The sequence below is a fragment of the Ornithodoros turicata genome, chromosome 3, assembly GCF_037126465.1.
Source record: "Ornithodoros turicata isolate Travis chromosome 3, ASM3712646v1, whole genome shotgun sequence".
In the NCBI taxonomy this organism is placed as follows: domain Eukaryota; kingdom Metazoa; phylum Arthropoda; class Arachnida; order Ixodida; family Argasidae; genus Ornithodoros; species Ornithodoros turicata.
The window spans coordinates 40,246,574-40,271,153 of NC_088203.1; the positions used below are offsets into that span (position 1 = coordinate 40,246,574).

General features: G+C 43.1%; 2 long non-coding RNA genes across 2 annotated transcripts; both read right to left on the reverse strand.

Moving 5' to 3' along the window:
• Positions 1-14,349: 14,349 nt before the first annotated feature.
• LOC135386897 (uncharacterized) lies at positions 14,350-15,705 on the reverse strand. The gene is made up of 4 exons (XR_010420697.1): positions 15,624-15,705; positions 15,487-15,565; positions 14,848-15,423; positions 14,350-14,739 (listed from the first exon to the last, which is right to left on the reverse strand). It is a non-coding gene; the product is annotated as an uncharacterized LOC135386897 (long non-coding RNA).
• Positions 15,706-16,487: 782 nt separating this feature from the next.
• On the reverse strand, positions 16,488-16,787 carry LOC135386898 (uncharacterized). The gene is made up of 3 exons (XR_010420698.1): positions 16,758-16,787; positions 16,613-16,699; positions 16,488-16,554 (listed from the first exon to the last, which is right to left on the reverse strand). It is a non-coding gene; the product is annotated as an uncharacterized LOC135386898 (long non-coding RNA).
• Positions 16,788-24,580: the final 7,793 nt, after the last annotated feature.

Sequence of the window (24,580 nt, forward strand, 5' to 3'; positions counted from 1 at the left end):
GGCTGGCTCCAGACGCTCCTGGAGTGTCACGAAATAGGTCTGTAACAGTCAGACGAAGAGGTCTTGACCAATAGGTCTTTAACAGTCCCAACCATGCGTTCTATCTCGCCATTTAATTGACGATACCGGGGACTGTGTGTGTAGTTGGAAGTTTAGTGGCGCGAGGGCAAGGTACCGGGGACTGCTGGTAACATGTTTGAGTCCATATACAGATGCAAATCGACGAAATTCATTCGACGCAAACTGAGGTTCGTTGTCACTTTGGATTTCCTCGGGAATGCCGTAACGAGCTTAGCCACTTTTACACGCCTTGATCACTGAAGTAGACGTAACATTCCTAAGCAATAACACTTCGAGAAACCGGTCAACTAGAACAAGCCGATTCGCAAGTTTCCAAGGCCTGTCTGATGTCGGAGTAGATATACACGGTTCTTTGGGAAGCACTCTTGTTGAAGCACGCACTTCGCAGTTAGATACATTAGTCTGGATATGTTTCTTCACGCCCTGCCACCAAACTGCATCTCTAGCTCTCGATGTGCATCTTGTAATGGCCTGATGACCCTCGTGTATTAAGCTCAACATAGTAGTATATGATCAGCTCAACTAGCCCACAACTCACACAGTGGACGCCATTAATTAGCAATTGGAACAATTTGGGACCCCCTACAGTCATTAGAATCATTCAGTGTGTCATCACACTAATTGGGGAGCATCTAAAACGTGTCCAGACCACTGTGTGAGTTGTGGGCTACTTGAGCTGATAAAAAATAAAAAATAGGTAGAAAATAAAATAAAAAGATAGAAATAGATCAGAGAGAAGGAATTTAGTTGAAGATCAACGACGCCATCTTGAAGAAAGCGGTCCGGAACCGCCACTGACCATCGCTGGCCGACGGAGCACAGAGGCAGGTTTGAAAGCATCTTCAGCTGCGACCACCAGTTCCGGACATCCTGTGACGGCAGCTGTAACGTCATCATGGCATGCCTGGGCAGGTTAGGACAGCTCTGGACATGCAAGGAGAAAAACACTCATAATACGGAGGCTGTGAAAGCAAGAGTAAATATGCTAACCATCAATAGCTAACAACAAAAAGAATCAGGCACAGAAGCAAAGCAGCCCACCACAACAGCAGTCACGGGGAGCGCAGACCGATTAGACTGCTCCATCCGACAGCCAGGCACAGAACTGAATCGTAATGCTTTTTTCTCCTCTATAAAGTCACGAATCAGCAGCCCCCCTAGGGGTTACTTTTTCAACTAATTTCATGGCAAAATTATTAAGAATCACGCCAGCACTACTCTCGTTCCCAAGGCAGAAGAAGATAGAAAATGGCGGGGATGCCCGGACAACAGCAACCAGCGCCCGACGTGCACGGGCATGAAAATCATAAAAAAGGGGGGACAAAGTTATCACATGCGAAAGAATTAGTTACACAACAACTGAGCCCACCACAACAGGAGTCACGGGGAGCGCAAAACGATGCGACTGCTCCATCCGACAGCCAGGCACAGAACTTACTCATAATGCTTTTTTCTCTTCTATAAAGTTACGTATCAGCAGCCCCCCTAGCGGTTACTTTCTCAACTAATTTCATGGCAAAATTATTAAGAATCACGACAGCGCTACTCTCGTTCCCAAGGCAGCTTTTGCGGAAGATAGAAAATGGCGGGGATGCCCTTACAGGTACAACAGCAACCAGCGGCCGACATGCACGGGCATGAAAATCGTCAAAAAGGGGCAAAGTTATTACGTGCGAAAGAATTGGTTACACAACAACTCATCCCACCAACACGGCAGTCACAGGAGTGCAGAACGATACGTCCTTTCTATGGCCTTTGTCGCTTTTGCGCCAAAAAAAAACCCAATCAATCTATCGTATCGTCCTTTCTATCCGAGAGCCAGGCACAGAACTGAATTGTAATGCTTTTTACTCCTGTATAAAGTCATGCATCTGTCCCTCTTGTGGTTACTTTCTGAACTAATTTAATCGCAAAATTATCAAGAATTGTTCTAGCACTATTCCCATTCAGGGCTACACTAGCGTCATCGTCAAGGCAAGAATGATCAACAAGAATTTTTCTTGTCAGAAAAGAAAAAATACAAAGCGTCAACAGAGGAAAGCATGCAGGTTGGGGCATGTCAGGAGCCCTGTTACACGAGGAAAAATCGCACGAGCGCTGGGCAACAGAGGAAAGCAAATTCTTGAACAGAGTGAAAAAGACACTCACCATCGTCGGACATGTACACTGCATTCCTTCATTGTAAATCCGCTCGTCACAAAATCCACCATTCACCAGTGATGAACCACACATCTGCACCCCATAGGAGGCAAACGGAACCCCACCGAAGCTACGCTCTTCCACTAACGACCAACGCAATTGCTAGGAACAGAATTAATGCGTCCACACCCGCCAGTGCCCAAGAGAGAAGTGATTCCTTGCGCCCTGTGCAGACCTTCCTCATTAGTCGTGACATCATCTTATTGTCTCAGGGCTACACTGTTTTTTTCCACTAATGTCCAACCCATCTCCTCTGGACAAGGTCCACCTGAAACAATAGAGTCGCGGTATGACCCAAGCATGCACCTGCGTGGCTCAAGGACGCGTACGCTCTAGACAGGGGATCTGTTATTTATTGAATCACTATCCCAAGATTATTTCCTTTATTCTACTATAACGATACGTCCGCATTTACGTCCGTTTTTAGAGCGTTTAGCGAGGTGGAGAACACGAATAATCAAAATGTGCCGGAAATCGAAAAATCAAGCTGAAAACGTCTTAGATCATGAAAACAGTGCTAAATAGCGTTTTTAGAGCGTTTGGCGACGTTTAAAATGGAAATAATCAAGCCTAGGAAACTATTGCAGAAAAACGCCATGCATGAAAACTCATTGTAGGAATTAAAGGAACTGTAAAGTGAAATTTGACCCCTCTGTTTCTGTGTGGGACCTGGTAGTGTTTGCCTGTGTGATGCCTCACATAGAGCCTAAGCACTCAAAACGGGTTAATTATTACACAACATAAATTAGAAAAATTAAATCGGACGGTAGGTTGCGCCCGGTAATAGCTAAAAAAGTCATGATGGGTGTACTCCTGTCACGTGATACCTAAGTAATACACAATGAACTTATGATGTTATAATGAAATCACAAGAATTACTGAGACAATTCTACAAAATATCGAAGAAACAGTATACACTATACAGCGGTCAGCGCCCTCTGTCTGCTCTCCTCCCAACCATATTGCATGGCGACGGCGTTTATTGTGGTCTTGCGAGGTTTGTGTACGCAAAAAAGTTCATTTTCTGCCAAAATTGAACAAAGCTTTACCTGACAGCGATGCCAGGTATCTACTGCAATGTTCGGGGATACACCACGTGTGCTCTTTCGACAAGGGACGTTGTGTACCACAAGATTCGAATGGAAAATGTACGGAAAAGAAAGTTGTTGCGAGCGCTTGGTCAAGACATTCGTGAGCCACCCTGTATTTGCTCAACCCATTTCTCTGACGAGTTGTACGAAATAGTAGCAGCGGACGGTCGAAAACTTCTCACACGGATGGCAGTCCCGACACCAGTGTTTCAACATGTGACGTCTGACGATGCGAACATCAGTGCAGACGAGGTATGTATTTACTGATACACAGGAATAATATATATAGGTGGTTCATTTGAAATTAAAATTGTTTTTTGTGATGCCTACGCTGCGTAATGTTCCAAACGCAATATGCCCCTTCCCCTGGGGAGCCCTGAGCTCTCGCAGGAGAATATAAGTGTCAAATAAATTATGCGCTATAGATACTGACCGCATTCTTCATCCATATCAGCGACACAGGCTTCCATCGTGACTGGCAAGAATGTGAAACTCAGAAGTAAAAGCGTGTCAACGCATGATTTACCATCAACACCTCTCAACCTTCATCCAGTGATGAATTCAACACCTATTGTCCATACACACTCATGCTCACAGGTGGTTGAAGCTCTTGTTTTGTTTAACATTTTAACTTCTGCATGCCTTGCAGGAGCATGATATGACAATATCTGCACCAGTGGTGGAACCAGCTGTTGAGTCATTCTGGAGATCTGAAGACAACAGTTTTGAATGGCCTGCTGATACAAGTTTGCAGATACCAAAAGCTCTTCTACTTTGCAGTGTTGCGCCCTCTGCTTCACTAGACCAAAAGAAGTACATCAAATGTGCATCATATTCAGAACTTCCGGTTCATCTCACAAAGTGGCCAGAGATGTTCGCGTCATGCTTCTCGCCACAAAAGCAGAGTGCCCAAGTGAACACAATTTATCTTGGAAACGTCGGCCAGAAGTGAACAAGATGGCTGCAGGGAACATCCTGCTGTCCTGCACAATCCTTTTCAGTGGGGACCAGTGCAGCCAAGGTGTGAATTCATAGCGCCTGATATTTTCACTGATTCAAATGACACCTTGTAGTATTTGCTGTTGACCAGGTTCTGTGGTTACTCGAGCTGATTAATATTAAAGTCATCTCAACAGACGTCACCTACGACACCTACCAGAAAGGTCGCAGGCTCCCTTTCGCGACACAGGTAGGATTATCAGAACTCACGGTCATGAGTGACTGAAACATCCAAATAATCTTACTGAAACAGAAGCTTTCGAATAGAGTCTGTCCTGCATTAGGCATGATACAGACAGACATGGTACAGATATTTATACTGATGTACATTATAGAAAGGGAACAAAGAAGGCAGTGGAGGAGGAAAACCAAATTCTTGTTAGAAAGTATTGAGGGCACGAAAAAATAATACAAAACAAGGCACACAGGCTTTTGCGTAGTTAAATTTTCTGTTACAATAATTCTATCTGCAACAATGACATAAAAGGTACATGTAGTAAAAGGTAAAAAGAACAAGCTTGTACAATTGCAAATGCCATGCAAATGCCACGCTCGGGAATGCTTAGTGGCCATGTAGTCTACAAGACGACCTTGTAACAGAGGGCTAAGATACCGACGGGTTAAGAAAAGGCTTGAATCTGCGGTCAAGTTCCATGCACGTGCTGAGCTAAACCCGTGGATGCAGCGTACTTGTGACCACCTTTACAGGTGTAGCTCCAATTCTGAGGGAAATGCAGAGCTTCTACTTAGCAGCACGAGCTTACGTATACAAATCAGCTGTCATTCAGGAAACAATGTATGCAAGCTTCGAGATAATGTGTCTAGGTTTGCCCTGGCACGCTTTCAACAGCCATTACAGCCATGAGGGGCCATGTTTCGATATAAAGAGCATAGGGAAGACACTTAGCCATGATCATATCTTATCTTCGCAGAGGATGTAGATCACCTCCTGAGTGAAACACGAACAACTTGCAAAGATGTGAGCTACAGTGAAATAGTAGCGGTCTGCAAAAGACCTGAGCCCGCACCAATGGCTGCAGTTGGACTGGTATGAGGTAAAAATGGGAAATTTATAATAAGAAATTGAGAAAGTGTTGCAAAGATGGGTGTGCACAGGCACAGAAAAGGTCTAAAATTTTTGTCCACGATAGGGATGCATTTGAGGAGAAGCCAGTAGTAATAGGGCATGCCGAGACTACGGCCGGTCCACTCAGCAACCTGGACCCCTGCCCTGAGCCCTGCGCGTATTTTTCCCCGCGCGGCGCGTGTGCGGAGGGTTGTCCGCGCGCTTATAACATGCAGAGACATGCAAAGAAAGGTCATACACAAAAAGTACAAGTGAATATCTATTTATTAATACCAATTGTAATGCCAATCAAGTTGAGACATATTTATTAAAGCAAATTGTGCTGGGAATTGTGCCAATTGTGATGCGAATCAGGTGAATGAGAAAAACCCAGCCGAAAAACCTTCACGACCTGTAACAGAAGAAACACAATCCACATAATAAAGAATATATACATTTATTATTCTCTAAATATGTCTCTGAATATCTCCACAATAACACTTTTAATTAATTCTTTCATTTCAGATCCTGAAAGAAAACATAAAATTAACGTCGTCACATTGCTTACCACACGATAACTCACGTTGGACACAACACTGACCTGAAAAAGCAGTTATTTTTATTATATGAAACCACACCAATAATACATACAATGTCGTGGCGGCGGACTCCAGTAATCTGTAAGTGAATCTAAATTAATATCAACTTATACATTTCAATAATACATACATTGCAGTGGCGCACTCCAATGATCTGAAAGAGAATCTCATTTATTATTGTAATCGTGTCCTGTAACTTTTACTCACATTCGGGCGTTGGCTGTGGTACAGGCGTGTAAGCTGAAAACGTTATTATCAATTAATAATACACAACTACACAACAACTATACACATACACAACTACACAACAACTATATACACAACTATACACGCCTATATTCCAATAATACATACATATTGGCGGAGGTGACTCCGGAGCTGAAACAGGAAATCAAATTTAAACAGTTTCTCCATGTCCATTATAATTCCTTACCATTTTCAAAATATGTTGGGCTTGAGCTAAATACTGAAAAAGACAATAGTCATGGGAAAAAAGAACCACATTGCAAATCAAAAAACTTACTGCTCTCGTCGGACACTGGCGTGTAAGCTGAAAATATATTATCAAATAATAATAACTAAACGTGCACAACTGCATTCCAATAATACACACAATTTGGTGGCGGCGAGTCTGGAGCTGAAACAAGAAATAAAATTTTAACACCTTTTTCCCCCATATTCATTATAATTCCTTACCATTTTCAAAATATATCGGGCTTGAGCTAGATACTGAAAAAGACAACAGTCACGAGAAAAAAGAACTATGTTGCGAATCAAAAACTTACCGCTTTCGTTGGACATTTTTTTTGAACATGTATCAGTCAAGTGAGGAAGACGCTTTTAAACGTGCGCATCCTCATTATCATACAACCTCCTCTCCACTGTTTCCCATTTATTACCTTTCGGACGAGCCCACCTCCTCATTTTCCCATTCGTTCCCCAGACCAGGCCTCATTTTCCCATTCGTTCCCAAAATAATTATGCGGACGCTCTTTCGTCGCTGTTTCGGAAAGAAATGTGAAGAGGAGGAGGAGGAAGTTGAGTCTCCCGAAGACAAGAAATGGCGTCTGAAACAAGAAATTCATGAAGCAGAAGCTGAAGCTATCAGTCGCGTTTTGTCTCACGAATGTCTCCTCAGGGCCAAACGAGAGTCTGCGAAAAGTCAATTTGATGAAATCGATGCACTGGATGGTAATAAATCTAGTTTTCAATACATCTTATTATCAGTTTCAGTTCTACCTCTGCGACACAATGTCCGACGTAAGACCGTTTTCTTTCATCCACCCCGCACGAATTATTATATGTGGACCTTTCATGTCTAGTTCGTAACATCCTTACAAATCTATCAGTATTCAGTGTAGTCCCAGAACAAATATTTTATGTTAGAAAATATGATGCTAGTTGGCAGAATGAATTCACTAAAATTACATTTGGTAAAGAATTACCAATGACATGGGATGAGAACATACCAACACTGATTATAGTTGATGATCTTATGACTGAAAAGAATGTTATGCAAGATATGGTTCATCTCTATACGAGAGCGTCCCATCACAAGAATGCATCAATTATTTTTCTTTGTCAATACTTATTCCATAACGATGTAAACTACCGCACTCTATCCCACAACAGCACATATACAGGGTGTCCCAGAAAGCGTGTCATTGAATTATAGTAAAAAAACTACACCACCTAGAGTCATGCGGTCAATGGCATTTGTTCTTACTGGATTTTTGCCACCTCCTCATGTGAATGTCGTGTAACATAAGTTTAATTATGTAAACTTTTGCGAGCTTAAGTCGGAAATTTGCCTAGTAAAGGTCACTTTTTTACCCCACCAATGTGAGAAGCGTGTCTAATTTAGTCAAATTAATGATAATTGACAGGGATATTCAGGGGCTATCCCATCGGAAAAAATAGCCGAATATCATGCTCTACGGAAGTCGCACAGAATAGCGCACGATGAATTTTTCAGCGCAATCTTTGTCAGTCCGACGAAAGGAGGTTGGAAACCCAGCCCTCCCCGACATCGCAGAAAGAGATAAAACAGGCACGGCTTATCACGTCCGACTTTCGCTGGGATAATGCTTTCCCTCTCCCAATTTTAGGAACTGTTACTTTTTCTACTATCACTCTGTGGGCTGGCTTCAGAACCTCCTTTCGTCGCACTGAGAGCGATTGCGCTCAAAAAGCCATCGCGCGCTATGGTTCGGTGCTCCGAAAAGCATGATATTCGGCTATTTTTTCCGATGGGATAGCTCGTGAATAGCACTGTGAATTATCATGAATTTGAGTGAATTCGGCACGCTCTTCATATTGGTGGGGTAAAAAAGTGACCTTTACTTGGCAAATTTCCGAGTTCAGTTCGCAAATATTTACATAATTAAACTTGGAGTACATGACATTCACATTAGGAGGTGGCAAAAACCTAATAAGAACAAATGCTGTTGACCGCATGATTCTAGGAGGCGTAGTTTTTTTATTATAATTCAATGACACGTTTTCTGGGACACCCTGTATAATATTATTCAATAATTTAAGATCTCGTGGGCAACTCGAACTTCTAGGACGACAAATCTACAGGAAATCACGGTTACCATACTTTCTGAATGCATTCGAACAAGCAACAGCGAAACCATTTGGTTATCTAGTGATTGACCTACACCCACTTACCCAGTCTGATAAAAGATTGCAAACAGGTATAACCAAGCTCGAGTCGCAATTTGTTTTCATACCAAACTGAAAAGTCTACGTCACCATTTAACTTTCCTTAAAGGAGCTCTGAAAGCCGTCTAAAAAAATTTCCGTTCCGAACGCGTTGTGGAAGTAGGTAACTTAACTTGATGATTAACATATACGTCGAAAAGGGGAAAAAATAAAACACTGTCAAGGAGCCCGCGAAGAGGGAATCACACACGTAACATGAAAAACGGTTAGGAGCAACTAATATTTATTCGAACAAGAACTTTCGTGCAAGAGACTGCACTTCTTCAGGTTACACAACTAAGTGCGACACGAGTATATATACCAAGTGAACAGATACAATAAAACAGGTCTCCAGAACTAAGTAAACACAAAACACGAAAACTATTTTCCAGCGCCATCTTAACATTCTACACAGTGACGAAAAATTGAAAGAACTATTTCCTTCTGCCCCCATTGTTACATTCCGCAGGTCAAGGAATATCCGGAATATCCTTAGTTCTTTCCGTTTGCGCCGTACTACAACACCTGGTTCGGGTCCCTGCAACGGCACACGCTGCCAAATTTGTAATCTTATTTCTACCTGCACATCGGTCTCCAGTACCATAAACAACTACACCTTTCAAATTAAACAATCTTTGCACTGTAACTCCTTTAACATTTGTTATCTAATAACATGTATGAAATGCAATGTTCAGTACATTGGTGAAACCTCCAACACCATGCGTCAGAGGTTTTACGGTCATAAATCCGACATTGTCAATAATCGCCCCACTCCCGTTGCTATACATTTTAATCTTCCCGGGCACGACATGGATACACACCTGTTCATTGCAATTCTGGAATCTGGCTACACCACCGATTGCAAACGCAAAAATCGCGAGTCCTTCTTCATTTCTAAATTTTCTTCTTTAAAACCACGGGGACTAAACGTTCATGGCGGTCCTCTGCAGTTGTTCAACCCATCATCCAGCTAAGCTACTCCATTCACCTTCTGTTCTTAGCATTCTTAGCTCCATTTTCCCTTCAGCCCATAAGGTCACTCGTACCTTCCCACGCAGTTCAACAAAAGCTGTGTTCCCCTCGTACACGGCTAGACATCCACCTGTGCCCCCGTTTTTTCACCACCAAATCTTTTGAACCCCAATTCTCCGAATGTCTCATTTACCCGTACACCTTCTCTTTCCTGATTCTTATGTGACGGTTGCTCACGTGATGCATTGTATTACTGTCTGGTTGTTTTGTGTTTACTTAGTTCTGGAAACCTGTTTTATTGTATCTGTTCACTTGGTATATATACTCGTGTCGCACTTAGTTGTGTAACCTGAAGAAGTGCAGTCTCTTGCACGAAAGTTCTTGTTCGAATAAATATTAGTTGCTCCTAACCGTTTTTCATGTTACGTTGATGATTAACACGAAAATTTTCTTCGTACGCGATGTTTTTCGTAGAAAAAATGACACTTGAACACCGCCGCGCTCGCTCCCACTCGACTCGCTCCTCCGGGTCAAACGAGGAGGAGAATGTAAAAAACGTCATTGGTGACGTAATAAAAGTGGAAGGCGGCGACCGCGCTTCTATCCGTGTCAGTGATAACTGGTTTTCTTTTCTTTCTTTCCGTTTTCTTTCCCCCTGCTTTCTCCCTGTCAAGCCATGAATAAGGGAGGACCTCAATAGTCCTGGTCGTGAAACCCCCGTTCTTGAAATTCATGTTCTGGAAACAAGGAAAACCAGGGAAAATGTTGCTTCGTAAGATGATATGCCGCGATTAAGAACATAACATCACTATTTAACCACTCAAATTCTGGGGTTTTCGATATGTGTCCAAGCCGTCTTAGCGAACGAAAGGCACATTTTAGCAGTCATTTGGCTCAGCAGGGCGGCATGTTGGTTAGTTACTTGTGTGCTTGCAATATTATGGCTGGGTTAGTCACAGTTTGCAGTTGGCAGTTTCCCGCGCGCGACATGTGCATTTTATACTCACCTAAAATTTACGCTAGTCACATGTTGTTTCAGTGCGCGCTGACATGTCGGCGGACTCAAACTTAACCAGCGTTGTCAGTCACTAGATGGTGGATAAAACTGATGCACTATATGGTGACAAAACAAAAGGCGCCGAGCACGGATGAACTCATACTTGCGTGTCTGCGTCGTCCACATTTGTAGTCTGCGTCGGCCAATTCTCGTATAGCTCGATGATTGCTAAGTTGACCATAAATTGTGGTGGTCTTATGACACTGTTTGGCTGTGTTTGTGTGTAACTCGGGCAATGAATGTTCAACGGCTGATGCCATGACGTGCCGGCGAAGGCATATTGCGATAGATTTCACTGGATTGTATCTGACAACGTATGGGCAAGAACACTCCTCCAGCTGAATAAGGAATTAACTGAATGGCTAGCAAAGTTGCTACTCGAAGTGACGGTGATCATAGCGATGCAGCGATCATTTTGAGGCGTGAAATGAAGCAGCGCTTAGTGCTGCACTGTGTTTATACTTATTGCCGCCAACAACACAACAACAAACAGTCACCACGATAACAAACACACAAAACACAGACATGAACAGAACAGCGTTCAACTGGCACCTGAAGTTTACTTTCATAATCCACCTACTCCGGAAGGTCGCTTTAGGGAAAGCAAGGTCGAGCGGGGAGAGGTTGACCGATTTTTGGTTGACTTTGCCCGGGGAGTTCAATGAGGATGGCCTCCACAATCTCACGGCCTAACCTTGAATAGTGTATGTAGACCATAGCAGACGACGGTCCTCGGAACCAATCAGCCGCGCCACTTTTCCGACGTCAAAATGACGCAAGTGGCTCGACGGTTCGTTCCGGGCATTGCCACCGTTGCGCACGGTCGCAATTTTCAAAATCGAATTCTGCGATATTTGTGCACCTGTTGATAGAATTGCTTCGCATGGCACGTTTTAATAAGCATACGAACCGCTTGGTTAAAAAAAATGGTAGTGTTTAAAGTGCTTTCCGAGCTCCTTTAAAGTGCTTGCAACCTGCACTCCAAAAGAACGGGAAAACATATTGAAGGAGGCTCCTCCACACAGCATTGAAGCTCTTTCCGAAGTTTGCAAGAATATATTGAATGGTAATGTTAAACTGTCACCAACACTATACAAAGATTTAAAGAAATATAAAGCTACAATTCGATACATCGCATATAAAACATTGCACAAATCACCAAAGAAGCTACAAAAGTTTTTATATCGTCAACGAGCAGGTTTGGTCCCATTACTCCCACTATTACTGAGAGGTTTGACTAGTACATTAGGTGGTGTAGCAGGGCGGGCTCTAGCTAAGGTAGCCGGTGTTTGAAAATGGCAACAAAAATCGAGGTATTAAATCCAGTGGACACTATTTTGGAATCTAATGAAAGCGAAGACAAAAAGGTGAAACGTATGCTAACAGCTATGTACTACATCATAAAAAATCAATTGAAACTGGCAATAGAATCAGATCCGCCAATAAAAAAACCATTACAAATTGAGGAAAGTATTAGCAGAAAATTCAATTATGATGCTCTACCAAGATAATATAAATATTAAAAAAGTTAGACGCATAGTGTCAGCGATACCGAGGAGTTTGTCATGGAACGAAAAAGGAGAAATCATTCATAACAACAAAACCATTCACGGCTCTAGTATAATGGAATTGGTCATAAACGAGTGAGGCCCGCTTGGTTTCTAAACGTGTCAAAACTCCTACCATCACACAAAATCAGACAGAAAATAAAATCAAAGAAGAAAATGTTGTGGGAGACCTACAAGTCGCCGCAAAGAACAAAGTTGATTTCATCTTCGAACAAAGAATATTTCTCAGAAGAAGAATGAGTTACAGGTCACCTGACGGTGGGCTCGGAGGGGTCAAACGCTATCAAAAGGCACGGAAAATCACAAGGAAAGAAGCCCTACAAGAATTACAACACGACGACGTCTATACTCTCCACAAAGATGCAAGACGAAGATTTAAAGGAACTGTAAACTGTAAATTCTAACCCAGGGAAATCTTATGATCTTTTGAAAGTTTAGGAACTGCACATCTCAGTTCCGAAATATTTCTTTTGGAATCGCTGTTTTCTTTGAGTAATCGAATTTCAAAGATTGCATTCGAACGAAAGGCTGAGTACTCCCTCGCAACAACACTGGGTCGGCTCGTGTCGGCTAGCTAGCCTGTGGCTGCTTTCGGCTTAGTCATCCGCGTCCGGGTTTGCGGCAAAACCGAAAGTGTTTTGGGAGACGCGCCCTGCGATGTCCAGCTTACCAAACCTGAGTGCCCTCGAGCTTCGGATACTCGAACGGTCACGCCGGCAAAACTTCTGTTCGTATGACAGCACGCCGGAGAGTCAACACGACACGATGCCATCCGCGGAGTCGTCGACGGAGGACGGATTGCCTCCATCGCCGTCGCCTGACCGCGTTGGGAACAGTCTTTGGTTAGTTACATGTGCAATGAAACCGTTGAGAGGGTCACAGTGGAAAGTCGGTACTGCTTCTTCATGTTCAGGTGTACTTGCGGCAAATGTGTACCGATGCCGACAGCAGAGGAATGCCTTTGTTGCCGCGAAGTGAACGAGGCGGTACAGAAGTAACGCAGCGGTTGCATAACAAGAAATGAGTATTTTGAGATACTGTGCCTGGACACTGAGGTGTCTCCAGGTGTCCTACTGCTATGTGAGAGAAAGCGACGACTACGCCGTTATCCGGAACAGCGAAGTAAACAAGTGAGTTCATTCACGTGCGCGTTCAGTTTCTGTTATCAGAAACTTACATGTCATAATTTATACCTGCCTATGGAACATGCAGGAAGTTTAGGTACGTCTCCTACAGGCAGTTGACCAGGTGGCTCTGGGGACCGTTAGGAAAGCACTGCAGGAAGGTCCTCCCAGCATGTGCTGTACATGCCATAAGGGACAATTTTCCTTCCGAACTGTACAAAGGCTTTCGCCTTCCTGATGTGTGATGCAGTAGGTGTTCTCTGACAATGTGTATGTTCATTCCCTTTCACTGAGGTGAAACTTTCATTTTTCTTTCAGGTGTTTGTGGACAGTATTCAATGTGTGCACCGTAGACAGGTACACAGGATGGTTTGGTCGTGAAAACTGCAAAATCACAACACTATCCCTTTGACACAGAATACTGGGCCAGGCACATACCCTACTGTAGTAACCCAACAGCCACTACACAGTAAAATACAGTCTACAAACAACGAAGAATGTAAACATTGCTTTATTGAAAGAACACATGAACGATAACAGGAAACAGATACAAGATGTATATCAATTTGCTATAGTTTCACTTCCCACCGATCAGTAACAAATGAATGCATGATGTTTTCCTTTTCAGTACATAGATGTGTGCTACAAACGTGTCCTAGTCCATAAGCTCTACAGGAGTACCCATGTAAGTCCATGACTTCTTTATTAGTATAAGAAGAGCCTCAGGTTGGGACATGCCAGTGACATCAACATAGGCTTTTCTTCAGACGCATCCCTGTCATCATTGGCTCCACAAGCATGTAAGGAAAAATTGTACACCTCCTTTGCACATTTCCCCAGGGCGTCAGTCGTGACGTTGCCCACATACGTGAGGCCGACAACGGCAAGCCCTTTCACCATCACCACCACCACCACCACCGTAACCTCCTTTGTGCACATTCATCTTTGCAACCCTTTCTCTATTTCTAATTATAAATTTTTTATGGTTTCCTTAATAGCTGCCCAATTCCTATGTAGATTTGTACAGCTACAAAGGCAGAATAAATACGACTTTCAACAGCTGCATCTGCATATTACTTCTGCACTCATGAATGCCCTGCCAAAAAGAAAGAGAAGTATGTTAGGAAATGCACGTTTGCCATGTGACACACCTGTTCGCAGCCGTGTGGCCATGCCATAGGCCACGGACTTCATATAGGCTACTTATCCTTCGCTTTTGTCATCCTATCCCGTTGCATACAGTGTATGGCGTGGTTGTTGGCACACCATGCTGGAACCTGGCCACCAGAAAAATTGCCAAGGCAAATGTATCTCAGCTGTTCCAAGGACAGTAGCATCCTCAATCAGAGAGTTAGATATCGAGCAGTGCAAAGTAACCAGGATACCTCAAATGAAGAGCCTACAAGGATGGCCAAACACTCCCTGATGGCCAGTGTCACATCCCATCCTGTAAAACTTCCGTGATGGAGACTAGGTCTGCATGCAGGCTGAAATGACACAGGGCTTCATTACTGGTTCACATTTTATGGAGCTTTTGGGGCTATGAATACAGCGTAAAGCTTTCGGGAATTTTTTTCTAGGTTTGTGGAGCACAAAGAGAATAAACAAACATGTGCTCTGAATTTATGCAAATTTGAGTGGAAGGACTTCCAGTACGGTAAATTCAGGGAGAAATCAGGCTCAGTCACTCAAACTAACAAGTACTAACTAAACTAACAGGTTGTACCTGTTCGGTACAAACAACTGCATCTACATGTGACTGCATCTGCCGCCAAACAAATTACTTAACAAGGCATGTTAGAATGTACACATCCATATACAGTATGAGCCTACTGCACTGTGTGTGTAGTTATTGGTACTTCACTCTTATATTTGAAACGAAGGCAGGTCATTGTGGGCAATCAAGTATTTGCAAGTAGGCTTCATTTCACTGCTAAAGCTTGCGTCATGGGAGTGGTCAGCTGAAAGATCACACGAATGATATTGCTAGAGAACACGTACATGAAGTGATGAATGAACATTACCTCATTCTCATGGTTGGAGGGCTTTTTGTCTCACTCAGGCTAAGTTCCAGTTAGAGGCACATGCCACGGCAGCAGTCAGCTAAAAATAAAAAAATTATACTGCTACGAGAACCCATGAAGTGATGAAAGAACAGTACCTCATTCTCATGGATGGAGGGGCTTCTTGTCTCACTCAGGCTAAGTTCCAGTTAGAGGCACATGTCATGGCAGCAGTCAGCTAGAAAATCACAAAGTTATACTGCTACGAGAACCCATGAAGTGATGAAAAAACACTACCTCGTTCTCATGGATGGAGGGGCTTTTTTTCTCAATCAGGCTAAGTTCCAGTTAGAGGCACATGTCATGGCAGCAGTCAGCTAGAAAATCACAAAGTTATACTGCTACGAGAACCCATGAAGTGATGAGAGAACAGTACCTCATTCTCATGGATGGAGGGAGTAGTGCTAGAACTCTACATTGGGAGCTATGACGTAACTACATCGACACGCGACACTATACTTGGAGCTCTACAGACACTGGGAGCAGTACGTAGTTAGCACTGAGATACCTAGCTAGACGCTGGGAGCAATCACGTAATTCTAGCAACACGTTGCTCTACACTGGGAGCAGTGCGTAGTTAGCAATGACATACCTAGCCAGACGTTGTTAGCAGGACGCTGGGAGCATGCAGTACGTAGTTAGCACTGAGATACCCAGCCGGACGCTGGGAGCAATCACGTAATTCTAGCAACACGTTGCTCTACGCTGGGGTGGCGGGCACGGTAGCCACAGTACGTAGTTAGCAAATGACATAGCTAGCCGGACGTTATTAGCAGGACGCTGGGAGCTCTCCAGACGTTGCCTGGGAGCAGTGCGTATTTAGCAGTGACATAACTAGCCAGGCGCTGTTAGCAGTACGCTGAGAGCAAGATAGCCCAGACCAATCTCGCGCCGGCCCGGCTCATGCAAGTGATTGATAACCAAACATATGTCTAGTTTTTTATATTTTATTTTCATTGTAAGACGATTGCATGAAGCACAGCAGTTTGAAGCATGGACACGACATTTTGAATGGACATGGGGATGATCCTAGAAAAATTATGCTCAGGTGAGTAAATTATTTGAATTGTTCTACAAAGACACATACCCGTGGAAGACTACATGGTTGCCTGATGCACACAAACTCGAAGCATGGGCACAACAATTTGACGAAAAATGGACCTGGATGGTGATCCTAGAAAAAGTGTGTACGCTCCACTGAGTCGAGGGAGCTTTGCAAAGACCACACCTACCCTTAGGGGACTGCATGGATGTCTGAAGCATAACTGCACAGCAACTCAAAATCATGGACATGACTATTTGGACCGGAGGGATACTCCTAGAAAGTGCGCGTTCCAGTGGGTTGAAAAAACTTTTTGGAAAGGTCCTACAAAACACCTACTCATAGAGGACTACATGGATGCATGAAGCACAGCAACTCCGAGCAAGTCACAGACCTCAAAGATATGTCTTTCCTAGAAAGTGGAACCCTCTTTCAGTCATTTTTTCGAAAAAGCTTCCCAAATATATTATTCGATATATCATACTTCTCGTGCTATATATATAAGTGATTTTCTCTTATGCTAACAAGTCATAGTGACCCGAAAAGGCGGCACTAGTACGTAAGGAAGAATACTTACGAGACATGCCGGCGGTCACTGAAGACGTACACTGACACACGGCATGTGGCTATCAAGTAATCTTATATAGTCAAATATGTCTGACTAATCTCTCTCGTTCTTTCGTTGTTCTTTGTAGCAATTAAGCATATCGCCTTTTCCTTACACTCTTGATCGTGTAACCCATATGAATTAGTTCCTCTTTGCATGTTTTCGTACAAAGTATTTTGTTGAGGATGTAGATAACAACCCCCGTGGCGACTTGATCAACGAATAACCTCTTTTTCTCCTTGATCGCTATCTCGAATGCGTGTCTGGCATTGGTTTTTCCTCATACGACTGTACCTGGCTGCTTTGCATCTTTTATAAATTACATTCACTTGACAGTTTTTTTTTTCTTGACTTGCGAAGATGTACGTGTAGATAATGGAGTCTTATTTAGTCTTTCTTAAGTAGTGAATAGTTTCTTTTCGCCAAACGTGACTCCAGTATTGGTGTTCCTCATACTTGCAATGCAACTCATGTAAATTAGCTTCTCTTTGTTTTTCTCCAGAATCCCTCTTACGCATTTCACAAGCGATTCCTACCTGATTGCTAACCAGCCTTGAGACTTGTTATCCGTTGGGAGGGGGAAGGCGCACGAATCACACCATCTTTCTCTTTTTTCCGGAGAGCCGATACTAATCGATCCTCGCGTGGTTACATAAGAAGAAATTCCTGGGGAGGAAAAATGAAAATCCCTCCCAGCTGACGCTGTGAGGATTACGAACATGGTAAGCTTTAGAGACATACTTTTTCAAGACATAACACTTTTATTATTCAGATATAAGGACAGTGAAGTGATGGCTTTTTTCGACAGGGAAATTCCATAGCCGGAAGGTCGTCTGCCAACCATTCGACTCAGAGAGTACATGTTGCCAGGACACCGACGGAGTGTCAACGTGCGTTCATCACATAGACAACACACTTGCAAACACTCATGCTGGTAATGAAATGTTTCATTAACATTGATTCGATGGAGACATTCATCCAACTGACGCGTCTCGTTTTGTGTCAGTGTAACACCATAGCGCTTCGCTCGACCATCTTTATCCCACATTCTAATGGAGAGCAAGTCCGAGGGGCACCTGTGCACATAAACGTATTCCTCCAGTTCTACCTCCAGGGTACAGTTGCCTTGTTGAAGTACAGTGGAAAATTGTGGCTTTTTAAACTGTAATATCAGTACTATTGCTAGACATATATGGAATCCAAGAGAAGTGACAAACCACCCGCACTTATCCATGTCACACAGTGAAATGACAAGAACGAGGCTTTAAAGGGAATTTTTGTTTCGCTTTTGCTACATGGAATTTTTTTTAGGCAACAGTCTATTTTTAAGAAGGTCAATGGTCATCATACTAATGTAGCCTGCCACAAAATGAAGTTTTGAGCGGACAGCATACTCCATGAAACATAGACTCTCTTCAGCAATTTGTATAGCACCCACTTCATCCACGTAAAGCAACAGACTGTCAATTGTGCATGCCCAGTCTTGGATTACTTTCAAACCTCCTGGGGACGACCTCAGTGAACAGCCACTGTGGACTCCAGCATAGATTTTCTTTGCAATCTTCCAAACATCCCTACTTGGAGGGGGATCTGACATCGTTTGAAATAGCACCATGTCTGTGACTACCTTAAAGGCTTCCACTATCACTGGGTCGGATCCCTCTGTCAAACTGCAGTCCATCATTTCTTTCCATGTTGCATGAGGCTTTCCACACAGATCTTGCAGTCGAAAATCGAGGTATTCGATAGTCCTGCGTCCCTCGGGTACATCCGAAGTCTGTGAACAGTCCATATTCAACCAGTCAATCAAAAAGATAATTTCCCGGTGCCCACTTCGAGCTGTCATCAGAGTGAATCAAGTACTGAAGCTCGCCATTCTTGACTCGTCTTTTTATAATCTTTTCTACTGTTGGAATTTGTCGCACTCGTACAAGTTCGCTCTCATAAAAACCACCAATGATATCCTCATTGTTCAGGTCACGTAATAGGTAGGTATTGGGATAACCCAGTTTGATAGCACGCACAATAAACAATTCTGTTGTTGCAGAACTTAAGTACTTCTTTACCAACTGATGTCTGTATTTAGCAATTCGCACGATATTTCCAACGTTGTATCGTGGTTTCTTTGGTGGTCCAGCTGGGGTGGGGTAGAGGCTCGCTCGAAAAATGTGTTCATTTCCTTTGTTTACATCCACGGGTCTAGCAGAAAGAGATCTATGTATTCGATTGTTGTATGCTTTTACTATGAGAGGTAGGATGTCTAGATATCGTTTGTGGCCCTGATATGTAAAGATACGATATAGTGTAGACATTATAGTTCTTTGAATCCTCTCGCAGTGCGCTGCTTTGTACTGGCTATGTGAGCTATACCAATGAATACCCTTTTTCTTTAAAAACGTTTGCACTAAACTGTTGACGAACTCGCCCCCGCGATCCGTATGCAGAAGACAGGGTGTTCCGATTCGTCTGAAGGCAAGCTTTAAAGCACGTACTATCTCAGGAGGTCTTTTATTACGAATGGGCTCAACTGCAAGAAGGCGAGAAAAAACGTCAATGCAGAATAGCAAATAGCGAAAGCCGCTGTTATGATGTTTAACTTTCTGTACATCCTTCAGGTCGCTTTGGAAGGTTTCCTTCACACCAAGAGCTACTATTTTACGGAACACCGAAGGTCTCTTGAACTCTTTGTGCAGACTGTAAGGGTCACTCGTCTCCAGAAACTTGACAACTTTGCTCTTCTTTACACGAATGCCTTGCGCAAGTCTCTGTATTCCGCCAAAACTGGCAACATGTTGTGGATCGTAGTAGGCAGCCATCAACACTTTCGCTTCCTGCCGTGCACTCGAAGAGCGTCGAGAGTCAGATATGCATTAATCGTAGCTGAAACGTCACCTCTCATCCAAGCAGGCTGCTTATTGTGAAGTTCGTACTGCAATAACTCCACAATAGACGATTGGGGAATCACTCTGCCGTGACAGATAACTCTTCCACTCTCGTCGTACGCCAGTACAGTTGTTATTAGTTGAAGCATTGCCAATACCTTTTTATGATGTCTTGAGGGGAAGTGAGACAGTATCTTTGCATCTTCAAAGTAACTCTTTTCATCTTGAGCTAGAAGAGAATCCATTGTTGATGGCGAGCGCGTTTTGCAGCACGTGTAAGCGGTGGCGATGTTTCAGTAGCGAGAGTTGGTGAGCGTCTGCTTGAAGTCGATACTGTGACACCCTTTTGAAGACGTGATGAGGGTACAATGAGTGACGGCAAATTCAATTTCTCCAGGAGTAATGAAGCGGTACGATTCAACCTCGGTCATCTTTTTTTTCACAGTGAAATACTATACAGTATGATGTTATGTGAAGTTTCAGAAACTCGCAGCGCATGTAGGAGAGAGACACCGCTCCAATCTACTTGCTAGAGGCAACTGAGAAAGTTTTTTCATAGAATCTGAATTTATTTGACAGTTGCTATACATTAGTTTTCAAGTCGACAATTGAGAAAGTCAATCACGAACAGCATGATGAACTTTGCTGTTGAGTGGTATCCCAACTTCACAGCGATTTCGATAAAACATAGGCTTTCTGTTGAAAGCAACAGAGGATCGATTTGTTGTTTGTAGTCCATCAAATCATCGATTTTGTGTGACCAGTTGGTTAACAAACCGAATGGTGTGTCGTATGAAACGAAACACTCTCTATTGAGACTCGCATACATGGTTTTGGCAGTCTCCCAGACGCCAATGTTTGGAAGACTTTTGGGGAGTTCTTGAAAGAGGACTATATTGGTGACAATCTTGAAAGCCTCCACCAAAGACATTCGTTTCGTCTCCATTAGACCACACCTGGAAAGTTCTTTCCACGATCTGTGCTGCTGGCGACATGGTGCTAGCATACGAAAGACACTTTTGTTCGATTTGTCGCACTCATCTCCGTCTGGTGTTTCTTCATCACCGTCTGATGAGGACCACGAATCACCGGGTTGTGTTTCAATATCGGACCACCTTGAGCTCTCCTTTGCCATGGCACTCTGGTGTCACCGTCAAGAGCTACTGCACATTTTACTATTTCAAACTCGCTTTTATAACTGTCTCTTTCGTAACTTCATAAATATATTTCTTTTAAAGACTTCACATAATAAAAAAAAAGAAAACGTGTTGCAGCAACTGCTTAAGAGAAAATAATATAAGAAATGTGGAGATTACGTTCGGGTTTGCAGACGACTATACAAGGTCTTAAAGATCTGGCAAGACATAACATGTCTATGCAGGTTAGAAAAAAAAGATGCAGACAGTAGGTTCAAGGCTGTAGCACATGTCCATGCAAGATGCTTCAAGAACTAACAAGATATAACAAGTCTACACAAGTTCGTTCACCACGTGGTGTGAGGAGGATGCAGACTTTCAAAAGGCCTGACAAGATATAACGTGACTATATGCATGTTTGTTCACTGTTCAGACATTCAAGGTCATGATTTGCGAAAAAAATGTTGAGTTGTCTTTCGTATGTAAACCGTCACGCACATTGGGTTTTCTTCAGTGAGAATCTGAGTGTGAAGAGGTATGCCGCCCTCTGAGTACATGTTGAGCCAACTAACTTTTCCCCCATGCGTTTTTTCAGTTTTCCGAGGAAAGCATGTCATCGATTTTGAAGAAACTCAACAAACTGAAAAAGTCGGGAGATGGAGAAATTCAAAAGATGAGTATGTTATCGAAGAATCAAAAATTTGATGTTCTGGATATTCGCAGAATTGAGACAATGTATGGAGACACTGTCTACGTAGAATTACTGACAGACAATGAGACCAAGGTGAAAGTCTACCTTCCGAATAGATTCAAGCGACTTTCGGACGAAGACCTGGAAGAGATGAGACAGTTACCAAACCTCCAAATGGAGAAGAAGGATGGATACCGCAATGGCAAGAAGTTGGCGTATCCAGACATCATTTTCACTAATGGCAAGAAAAAGTAGCTTCAGAAATCATGGTCACCTGTCACTTGTGTGCTCCACATGAGCGACAGTTCTACGCAACACCGGTAGGACTCCAAATTCATCTGGCAAACGTACACCAACTGGAGATACCATGCATCCCATTCTGTGAGACTTTATGCACACTTCGAAATTACACAAGACGCTTCGAGCTGCACTTGCATGACAGAGACGAGGCTGGTCATGATGTGACAACGTTCTTTCATCTATACGGGCAGTATATTGGTAGTGTGTTGCGATACTTTGGTTTCCCATTACGTTTTTACATCCTTCTCAAAGCAGAACTTGGACGACATACAGTGGATGATGATGAGATACGACTTGATACACGATTCGTGCCTTCCAAGGTGAGGACAGTATGGTCAGAAGTTGACATAGAACCCGCTATTATTCAGTCAGGCAGCGAAATTGCCCACAACTTGGAAAGTCTCGAAATCGAAGGCTCTGGTTTTTTCCTCTTTCGTATTCTCACATGCATTATCAATGTTGGACGTCTACTGCCTGAACTAATCGGTTGTAGGGACTTTGAGCTGCCTGCAGAGTTGAAACGAAGGAATAGGTCTCTACTGAATGTGGATTACGGTCTGCGCGAGGGTGAGCAAAATATGTGTTTTGCATTTTCCGTGATAGCAGGATTGCATCCTGCTGATCGATTTCGAAGACATAGAGCATCCTCGTATCGGTCATACTTATCTCAGTATGTGCTCCCAGAGTCATTTCCCATCGCGTATCCCAAAGATGTAGAAATGTTTGAAAAGCAAAATGGCATCACCATTAATGTCTATGCATATGAAAGGGAAGAGAAATTTGTCTACCCTATAAAAGTTGTGAACGAGGAATGCGAAAAACATGTGGATCTACTCATGATTGACTCTCATTTTGTGGTCATCACAAATTTCAATGGTTTGTTTCAAAAACGTGGACGTTTCCATTGCAAGCGATGTACCATGGGTTTCACTACACAAGCTGTCCTGAGTAATCATATAAACATGTGCAAACTTCAGAAAGTAGGCAAGACAGTTTATCCAAAGAAAGGAGACACTTTAGAGTTCGCTGGTGAGCGTCTTTTGGCTGAAGTACCTTTCTACTGTGTGTATGACTTTGAGAGTGTCCTGTCACCGTGTCTTGATGGAGGAAATGTGTATGAAGATCATATCCCCTCCTCCTTCTGCCTCTTAGTTATACGAGCGTCAGATTCAAATGTTCTCCAGAAACACCTTTTTCGTGGACCAAATTGTGTTGCTGTGTTCATGAGTCTACTGCACAGATTACATGACGAAATTTTGGAGTGGATACAGCAGATTGCACCTCTGGAAATGAGCGAAGAGAACGAACGCCAGCACGCCGCCGCCACCCACTGTAGCTTTTGCAAAGAGTCGTTTGCAAAGAAACCAAAAGTGCGCGACCATGACCATGTAAGTGGAACGTTTCGACAATCCTTGTGTCAATCGTGCAACCTCAATTTCAGAACACCTCAGATGATTCCAATCATTGCTCACAATGCTAACTATGATATGAGTTTCCTTGTGTCTCATTTGCATTTGCTCAAAAAATCGAAAATAAGAGTGATTGCCAGCAGCTGTCAAAAATTCAAATCTATTGACGTTGGGTCCTTTAGATTCATGGACAGTTTGAGTTTCCTAAATGCAAGTCTTGAAATGTTGGTGAAAAATCTGCGTGAGAAGGGGGTGGAAAACTTTCATTGTCTGCGACAGTTTTTCTCAAACGAAGAACACTTTGGACTTGTCGTTCGCAAGGGAGTCTTTTGCTACAGCCATATCACTGACTTCGATGTCTATGATGAGCCTTGTTTACCACCTCGTGAGAAATTCTTCAATACACTCAATGGAGTGGAAGTAAGTGAAGAAGACTACAATCATGTGCAGAATGTCTTCGAAAAATTCCAAATGACAAGTCTAGGCGAATATTCAGATTTGTACCTGCTCACTGACACACTGCTTTTAGCAGACGTGTTTCAAAACTTTCGCAAATGGACACTTGATGTGCACAAAATTGAGCCCCTGCATTTCGTATCTCTCCCAGGGTTAAGCATGTCCTGCGCACTAAAAATAAGTGAGATACAACTAGAACTCATTCACGACCCTGAACCGTACCTGCTAATTGAGAATGGCTTGCGAGGAGGTGTAACACAATGCTCTCTTCGAAAAGCGACCGCAAATATTCCAGGAACAGAGCAGTTTGATCCAACACAACCGACAAGAATAATTAACTACATTGACGTTAACGGTCTGTATGGATCAGTAATGCGAGAGTCGCTACCCTATGGAGGGTTTCAGTGGTTGACAAAGGAAGAAATTGAGAACCTAGACGTAACTCGCATTCCACATGATGCATGTATTGGTTACTTTCTCGAAGTGGATCTGTTGTATGATCAAGAAATTCATGATCGTCATAGTGATCTTC